Source organism: Tursiops truncatus, chromosome 21, assembly GCF_011762595.2.
Source record: "Tursiops truncatus isolate mTurTru1 chromosome 21, mTurTru1.mat.Y, whole genome shotgun sequence".
NCBI classification, from domain to species: domain Eukaryota; kingdom Metazoa; phylum Chordata; class Mammalia; order Artiodactyla; family Delphinidae; genus Tursiops; species Tursiops truncatus.
This window is the reverse complement of record NC_047054.1, coordinates 21,447,108-21,456,898: the sequence shown is the minus strand read 5'-3', so window position 1 is coordinate 21,456,898 and position 9,791 is coordinate 21,447,108. Positions and strand designations below refer to the sequence as shown.

General features: G+C 41.9%; 1 long non-coding RNA gene across 1 annotated transcript; it reads right to left on the bottom strand.

Moving 5' to 3' along the window:
* Window positions 1–612: 612 nt before the first annotated feature.
* Window positions 613–8,209, bottom strand: LOC141277485 (uncharacterized). The gene is made up of 3 exons (XR_012328939.1): window positions 8,078–8,209; window positions 7,858–7,965; window positions 613–4,730 (listed from the first exon to the last, which is right to left on the bottom strand). It is a non-coding gene; the product is annotated as an uncharacterized lncRNA (long non-coding RNA).
* Window positions 8,210–9,791: the final 1,582 nt, after the last annotated feature.

Genomic DNA, 9,791 nt, shown 5'->3' with positions numbered 1-9,791 from the left:
TGTGGCTCTTGGGCATGCCATGTACCCTCCAGGACCTGTGAATAATAAATCTTGTCCTTCGAAGCTCCCTGATGGTTGTTGCTGAGGTGTGTGCTGCATCATGATAAAAAAAAACAAGGGCTGGTCCAGCCACAACACTGCTTCAAGCTGGGGAAATGTCTGGGGGGCTGCCGTAAGTAGCAGGCCCCAGGCGAGTGTCTCAGGCATTCCTAACCGATAGCATCACATTGATAGGCTGAGACCCGCACAACAATCAAATAAAATGTTATCTTGTAACCTGACATCATTTAGCTACTCAGTAAAGGGTAGCTGTGATCATGATGATAAATATTATGTTATTGCCATGAATGACATTTCTCAAAAAATGTAGTTTAGCCTTATGGACCATATTTTTTTTAAAGTTATCACACTAAGAAGGCTTAAATATTCAGTTGAATTTCTCTGTTATCTCTAGAATATGTTCCTGAACATATTTCTTTTACAAAATAAATTTTGTTTTTCTTGTTAGGAAAAGGTTAGGTGTTAATTATAATTACAAAGTATAGAAAAAATTATGCCTAGGTTTGTCATCCAGAGATAACCATATCCATATATATAAAATGTTTCAGCCTCTTTTTCTATGCAAGTCTTTTCTTTTTTTTTTTTTTTAAGTCTTTTCTTTTTAATATAGTTGTGATTCATTCCTTGGTTCATTTAACAAATATTTATAAAATGCTTACTACCTGCCAGGATACGTATACTGTGATTATATAAATAACTTTGCGTCCAACCTTTCAGTTAATAGAAGAAACAAACATTTGCCCATATTATTAAACACCCTTTGTAAATATAATTATGCTTTGTTTAACTATCCCTTCTTGTTGGACGCCTGGGTCCTCTGCAATATTATAATGCTGCAGTAATGTTTTGGATGTTTAGGATGCTTTGTTTAGGAAAGAATCCCAGGTCTGGATTTACTGGGAGGAAAGCTGTGAACACTCTGAGATTTTCGATACAGTTACCAACTTACTTTCCAAAATGAGGTACAAATGAACTGAATGGAGAGTCCACTGATGTACAAAAATATAGAAAAATATATAGAAACATATAGAAAACACATTTTCTATATAGGGAATATAAAAAAATATAGTTAAAAAAGTATACCTCAATTTTAAGGTTTAAGTGACAAAACAGCGAGGAGGTGGCAGTCAACCAACTTCGCTTTTCAAATACTTGACATTCATCTGAAGTTGCCAGCTTGTCAGGAGGTTGTGCCCATACTCGGAAAGAGCCGGAGGAGTCTGGTTGAGGTGTCTCGTTCCTAATCCAGTGTCTCCTAAAAGCACAGAACCTCGGTAATTTAAACGAGATGTCTCTCTGGTATGCCTAGAAGTGCCTAAAACTATGACAAAGCCGGGACAAATATAGCAAGAGTTTCGTATAACAAGTAAAATCAAGATTTCTTTAAAGGCTTAGAATTTCTTTCTTGTTAAATATACTTATTTATTTTTAGATAAGGGGAGCTCTGGGCCAAAGCAAGCAGTGTAATATCTTCTTTGTGTTGTCTTGAAGGAAATTAGCCAGGAATTTGACTCATTTTTAGCATGACATTCCAGGAAGTCTTTAAGCTGACTATAGGGAACTGATACTTTCTGAAAGTAATTTTTGCCAAGAGACACAGACTTCTGAGGCAGAAGATGCAGACACCGCACGCATATTTCAATTCAATTACATTTTCTTTCCTTTCTCTCCCCTACCCTGTGTCTTCTGTCTGATGTATGATATACACCTTTAGGAAATGTAGGTGACTTCAATGATATTTCAAGATTTTCCTTACTACTAGTAAGTGAGTATACAGCTTAGAAATTTGGTTGTGAGTAAAAAGTTAGAGTATTTACCTGTCTAGCTCTTGAAGCCCTTTCCCAAGGCATTCATGTAAAGGCTGAATGTTTAGCTAACTCCTATAAATGCAAAGATTTGTCATCGCTTCACTGGTTACAAGTATAATACGCGTGAGGTCCTGATTTCAATCCCCACATGACACTGTTAATTGTATTCTGTTTCATAATCAGACTACCCCATCCTCTACTGATTCTGTTTCATAATCAGACTACCCCATCCTCCACTGAATTGGTGCGTGGTGTTTAATGAGAGCGGGAGGAGATAGACTAGTGTGTGTCATTCATTTTACAAGGAAGCCCAGGTAAAAGAGTAACGGCAGATCACTCACTACAGATTCATCACCAGCATGGGAGGAAACTGCATTAATGGTGGAGTAGCAGCATATTTATGTGTATGAAGGATAGTTCATCTCAAACTCTAATATATAAAAGCACTATTTACAAATAAAGACATATTATCATTAACCACTATCAGCGTAGGTCCCTTATTTTCTTATCTAGCTTATTCATTCATTCATTCAATAAATATTTATGAAGGGCTCACATGTGCCAAAGTTCATAAGTGAAAGGTTAATTCTTTTTATTTAGAGAGGGTGTGTCATATGACATAACCTTTAGCAAATCATAAAACCAACCAAAACCCTAGTAAACCATCTGAACTACGAGTGACTATGTGACTTGGGTATGTCAATATATGGGGAGCAACTACATTGGTATAGAAGCAATCTACACAAGGTAGTTGACTTCCTGGTAATAGATACGGCCGACTAAAATCAGCCAGGGTGAAAAGGAAAGAGGGCTGGGTATGGGAATGTAGAGAAACTAACATTCCGGGGACTCTGGAGGGAAAACCATTAAAGACGATTTAGATCGATGATGGAAAGGGGACCACTTTTTCTCTTTAAATCAAACCAAGATTTTGCCATCTTAGTGATGGAGGAAGGCGGGAATTCCTTAGTGGTGCAGTGGTTAAAGAATCCTCCTGCCAATGCAGGGGACTCGGTTTCGATCCCTGGTCTGGGAAGATTCCACATGCTGCAGAGCAATTAAGCCTGTGCACCACAACTGCTGAGCCTGCACTCTAGAGCCCACGAGCCACAACTACTGAGCCTGCGTGCTGCAACTACTGAAGCCCACTTGCTCTAGGGCCCGTGCTCCACAACAAGAGAAGCCACCGCAGCAAGATGCCCACGCACCGCAACAAAGAGTAGCCCCTGCTCGCCGCAACTGGAGAAAGCCCACGTGCAGCAACAAAGACCAAATGCAGCCAAAAATAAATAAAAAGAAAATGAAAAAAAAGAAAAGCTGGCTAATTAAAAAAAAAAAAAAAATGGAGGGAGGAGCTTCTGGGAAAGAGCAGCTTAACCAAATCAGGGATTCACCTTTCCCTGGGGACTCTGTCTCTGGAAACCAGTGCCTCTTCTGCTGTCTTAGGGAGACTTTTCTCCTCCTACAGGACTTTGGTTCAGATGTGGACATCTTATGCATTAGGTCCCATAGCATGATTGAGACAAGGCTACTATATTTCCACATGACATTTCTATTCAAGGGCAGCTTCTCTCAACCTCTCCCTCCATCTACAGTAATGAACACGGTTCCTCTCCTGTAACTCAATCCACTGCATGTGAAGGAGGCACCTAGCCCTCCTCGTGTCACTTGGTGGGATTTGAGACTTGGAGAATCAGTGCAAGAAAATGCTAATGCTCTAGCTACTGCTGTTGCTGTAATAAAGTTCTTGGTCTCTGACCCAGGAGTCTCATATCTCATGTCAACATCCCTGATCATAGGTTAACTTGTTAGTTTGCAAGTAGAGTAAAATCTCAGACCTCTTGCAGTTCTTGACAGTTTTGTTGACACAGATGGGATGCCAACTGAGACACGGCTTTCTGGAACAGGAAGGATGAGGGCCTCCAGGGCTAACAAATGGGATTTGAGGAAAGTCCATGGGAATCAGTAGGTAACATATTTGACTGCATTTTTTTTTTTAACTAATGCCTATTTCCAACCAGCTTTTAGTTTATTTAGTTGTTTCTTTTTCTTAAAAAACCTTTTAAATTATTTATTTATTTGGCTGCACTGGGTCTTAGTTGCAGTATGCGGGCTCTTAGTTGCAGCCTGTGGGATCTAGTTCCCTGACCAGGGATCGAACCCAGGCCCCTTGCATTGGGAGCGTGGAGTCTTAACAGCTGGACCACCAGGGCAGTCCCCTAGCTTTTTCTGTTCTAGATTCTTGAGTGGAATTCAGAGTTAGTCACTGTCAATATTTTTAAATAATGAAAGCACTGACTATAGCAATTTTTCCTCCAAATTGAAAGAGCAGCATCTGCTCACTGGTAATGGCCATGGAAGTCCCTGCAACTGGCCCAACAGGGAGGATGGAAGGAAAATGGCTGGACCAGCTAGAGGCTGCCTGAATGTAGGGGTCTCCCTACATTCTGCTGGCTCATGGGGAAGCATCATAAACCTCCAGAAAAGTTCAAGGGATTCAAGACAAAAGGGACCATTACTTGGTTTACTGGATTTAGCTGGGGACTCTGGAAGCGTTTGTGTGCAATGGATGGGCAATGCCAGAGGTGTGGTGAGTAGGTAGGTGGGCCTGAAAGTACGATGTGGGTGGGGCAGGTGAGGGTCGCATCTTCCAGAATGAGATTGAGCATGGAAGTTGCAGTAGGGTCTAGTTGAGGAGAATGCAGAGCAGACACAACATGAGACCAGAAACTGTGGTGGGACCACAGATCATCAGCACCTGGCACATCAGGATGATGCCCCTGACCAGGTACTTTCACCCGTCCTGCAGCGGAGCCAAGGTGCCAGACCAGCAGACAGACCTCTGGGAAACTCAGGTTCCTCCTGGGGAAGAGGGAAGAAGAGCGAGGAGGACAATCTTTAATATTCAACTGCCTGAGTTTAAATCTTGAATTGACTCTAATTTAAACAAAAAATGACACACGTACTGTGTTGAAATGGGGCTGAAGAGCTAATTTAGGTTCCATTACAGAAAAGGAGATAAAGTTACATGTTTAAACACCTGAGGTTTAAGTTTTGACCTGCTGTATGAACACGTTCTGAATCCCCATTGCCTGTTTGAGGACAATCTTTTGTTCCCTTTCTTTCTGGAAATCTCTATCTACTCGCTGCTCTGTGTTAGTCATGCTTCTGTGACTCATTGCTCTGCTCAACAAAAAAAATCCTTTCCTTGACCTGTCATGCCCTTAAGCTACATCTGCATTTCTTATCTTTCTTACCTAAGTTTCCTGTAAACATTTTCACTGTCTTTACTTATTCAATTCCCGTTCATTTCTTAAAGCCACTCTTATTTGGCTTCGATCGCCACTATTCTACTGCCATGGAGCTTATAAAGTTCACAAAAATTAATTGCTTCCTTTCAGGTAGCCCCCACTCCCCGTTCTCCCATCTCTCTGTGATATTTATCAATGTTGACCAAGCTCTCACTTTCCTTTTTCCCTTATAAAATTCTTTTTAATTCTACTTTATCTTAAGTTAAAATTTTCCTGGTTCTAACTTTCTTCAGGTCTGGTTAATTTATTCCAGACACTGAAGCTCCCTTTACGGGTTTACTTATTCAAGTCACACATTAGACTGAATCGTGTCTGTTTATTTTCAAAAGGTAAAGAAACAAATTACTGTGGCGAAATCTAGTTGGTGACCCAGGTACACGGCCACCAAACTAAAGAGCTGGTGTCTGGAACTCTTTCTGTGCAGAGTGGGAAAGCACTAAATCAGCCCAGCGATTTGTGCTATCTGGCGGACACAACCTGATTTATGTCGCACACATCTGCATAAATTAGTCTCACTTTCCTTATTCCTGTTTAACTCTCTCAAAAGGAAGACCTCCCAGCCTTTGGGAAGATGGGAGCCAGAAGGCTGAGCTGTGGTGACCATCTGACATTGCGGAATGTTGGCCTGTAATTAGCCATCATAATGACTGCAGGGGGATGAACTGAGCTATTGACACAGAGAAGGCTAGACCCTTGTTTGCTCCTCAGAGAGAACGTATTTTGGGGTTTTCACTCATTTTTGCAGGGATAGCACATATTTGGGGATGCTGAAAGCTTAATCAACTGTAGACCTCTGCTCTCTGATTTGGAAAGGGCATTATATATAGTATTGTTTGTTTGCTTTTTGTTTTTTTGTTTTGTTTTGTTTTTGCGGTACGCGGGCCTCTCACTGCTGTGGCCTCTCCCGTTGCGGAGCACAGGCTCCGGAAGCGCAGGCTCAGCGGCCATGGCTCAAGGGCCCAGCCGCTCCGCGGCACGTGGGATCTTCCCGGACCGGGGCACAAACCCGTGCCCCCTGCATCCCCGGGCGGACTCTCAACCACTGCGCCACCAGGGAAACCCTGCTTTTGTTTTTAACTACAGTTTATATTCAAATAGAAACAAAGGTATATGCTCTCTGAAATGACTTCAGATGATGTTTTCTTGAAATATTGCTGTTGAAATATGAGGATGCCACATAGAAATGTGGCTTATCAAATGCAAGCACACGGGGTTAGGGGACCAAACCCCTGCAAAGTGTATTTCCTTGGTGGACTCAAATACTTCTTTCTGTCCATCTCGGAGTATTTTTAAATGAGACATTCTTCCCAGGCCCTTTTGTGGTTCCTGCAAATCCCCAAATCAACTCAGGTTGTAGTGTTTTCCTTTTGATAAGTGAAAGACAAAGAACCTGTTGAAGAACTCTACTGAGAGAAAGATCTCATTTGTAGAGGATTCGATAGGAGCTCAGACCTGTTCTCTCTTAGTTACTACTTCCTCTGTCTCTTTTGGTTTGGTTTTGTTATAAGAAGTAGCTGGTGGGACTCCCCTGGCAGCCCAATAATTAAGATTTTGCCTTCTAATGCAGACGGTGTGGGTTCAATTCCTGGTCAGGGAGCTAGGATCCCACATGCCCTGGGGCCAAAAAACCAAAACATAAAACAGAAGCAATATTGTAATAAATTCAATAAAGACTTTAAAAATGGTCCACATCAAAAAAAAAAAAATAAAAGCCAAAAAAAAGAAAACCCCAAAAAACAAAAAAAAGAAATAGCTGGTGATTAGTATCCGTTAGTTATCACCATGGAACAAACCACACAAAATCTCATTGACCTTGAACAAGAAGTATTCATCATTGCTCTTGACTTTATGGGACAACTGAGCAGTTCTGTGGATCTGCACTGGGCTGCCCCATAATCTGTATTCAGTGGGTAGGGTGGCAGGGGCTGGATTAGCTAGAATGGCTTCATGGGATTAGCCCGTGTGGCTGTTGGCTGCCTGTGAGCTGGGGCAATGAGGTGATGGAACCGCTTGATCCCCATGATCAGGCAGGCTAGGCTAGGCTTGTTCTCACTGTGGCTGGACAGGATTTCAAGAATGAGAGCAGGGACTTCCCTGGTGGCACAGTGGTTAAGAATCCACCTGCCAATGCAGGGGAGATGGGTTCGAGCCCTGGTCCGGGAAGATCCCACATGCCATGGAGCCACTAAGCCCATGCGCCACAACTACTGAGCCTGTGCTCTAGAGCCCACGAGCCACAACTACTGAGCCCGCGTGCCACAACTACTGAAGCCCGTGTGCTCTAGGGCCCATGCTCCGCAACAAGAGAAGCCACCGCAATGAGAAGCATGCGCACCACAACGAAGAGGAGCCCCTGCTCACCGCAACTCGAGAGAGCCCGCGTGCAGCAAGGAAGACCCAACTCAGCCAAAAATAAATAAATAAATAAAATTTATTTTTAAAAAAAGAACGAGAGCAGAGGGACTTCCCTGTGGTCCAGGGGTAAGACTCTGCGCTCCCAGTGCAGTGGGCCCGGGTTCAATCCCTGGATGGGAAACTAGATACCACATGTTGCAACTAAAAGACCCTGCATGCGGCAACTAAGACCCAGCACAGCCAAAATATAAATAAATAAATATTAAAAAAAAAAAGAATGAGAGCAGAAATGAGGCTCAGAACTGGCCTAACACCATCTTTACCTTATTCTATTGATCAAATCCAATCAGCAGGCCAGCCCAGACTCAGGGATGGAACAAGAGCCTCCACTTTTCGATGGGAGAAGCCACCGAATGACACTGCCAAAGGAGCTGAGGTGGATATACAGAAGGGAGAAGAAATTAAGGAAAATTTTGCAATCCATGTACTACAGGGATATATCTTATAGATTATTATTTTTAAACACTTAGCTAACAAACTTACCCAAGCACTTACACCAAAGAATATGCTGAGATAAGGAGATAAAGAATCTGGTAATGTGACCAAGACAAAATCTTCCCAGTGTTCCAGAATATTGCATGACTCTGACTTCAGATTAAACCAAAGGGTCTTCCTGGAAGGAAGTGAACATCACAGTGAGCTTTTTGAAAGTAAGTATTGATGAAAGTTCCTTTACTTTACATAGCTTCTCCTTTATGCAGATTAAACTTCGGTGGTTTTTCACATCAACATGGCCTGTGACCTGGGATGTAATCTAGAGGTTATCTAGTCTAATGTTTTTCAAACCTGCTCAGTTCTGTGGACCGTGGGGTTTGCATGCAGGTGTCCCAGAGGCCCCCTCCTGTTGGGAGGAGGCACAGGACAAACAGAAAGGATAGAGTTGGCATGTGAAGCCCTTGAGTGGGTCTAGGTCTGAGCTCTAGGCCTTCCACATGAATCTTCCTATTTTGTATATTGGGCTTTGATATACAATTTCATTAAAGGTAGGAGTTTCCACAGCTTTTTAAAAGGTTGGAACTCAACAAAAACCCTGACAACCCAATTAAAATACGGGCAAAGGACTTGAATAGACGTTTCTCCAAAGAAAATATACAAATAGCCAATATGCACATGAACAGATGCTCAACATCATTAATCATTAGGGAAATGCAAACCAAAACCAGAATGAGATACCATTTCACACCCATTAGGATGGCTGTTAAAAAAAAAAGAAAAAAAGAAAGAAAAAACCCAGAAAATAACCACTATGGGCAAGGACGGGGAGAAACTGGTACCCAGTGTACTGTTGGTGAGAATGTGAAATGGTGCAGCCACTATGGAAAACAGTATGGAGGTTCCTCAAAAGATTAAAAATAAAATTACTATAAGACCCAGCATTTCCACTCCTGGAATATAACCAAAACAGTTGAAAGGAAGAACTTGAAGAAATATTTGTATACTCAGGCTCATAACAGCATCATTCACAATAGCTAAGAGGTAGAAGCAACCCAAAGCCTCCATCGACAGATGACTAGAGAAACAAAATATGGTCTATTCATACAATGGAATATTATACAGCCTTAAAAAGGAATGAAATTCTGACACATGCTACAACATGGATGAACCTGAAGACATTATGCTGAGTGAAATAAGCCAGTCACAAAGAAACAAATACTGCACGGTCCTACTTATATGAGGTACTTAGAGTAGTCAGATTTATAGAGATGGAAAGTAGAATGGCCGTTGCCAGGGGTTGCAAGGGGTGGGGGAGGAATGGGAGGTTAATGTTTAATGGGTACAAAGTTTTAGTTTGGGGAGATGAGACAGTTCTGGAGATGGATAGCAGTGATGGTTGCACAACAATGTGAATATACTTAGTACCACTGAACTATACACTTGAAATGGTTAAAATGGTAAATTTTATGTTACATATACTTTACTATAATTTGTTTTAAAAAGGTTGGAAAGCCTCTGATCAAATCTAACCCCTCATTTTATATTTGCAAAATACTTTGCTTTTTTCACCCACCAAAACAACTTGAAGATCTTTACACATCAGTCCTGCAGGTCTGCCCAGAACTGTTTGAACCACTGCTCGCTATTCTGCAACATAGATGCACCACAAGTTATTTAACCGGTTCCCCGATGACAGGCAGTGAGGTTCAGTCTTTTGCCATCCTATCTATCTTTTTACTCCTGCCACCCCTTCTGAACTGTG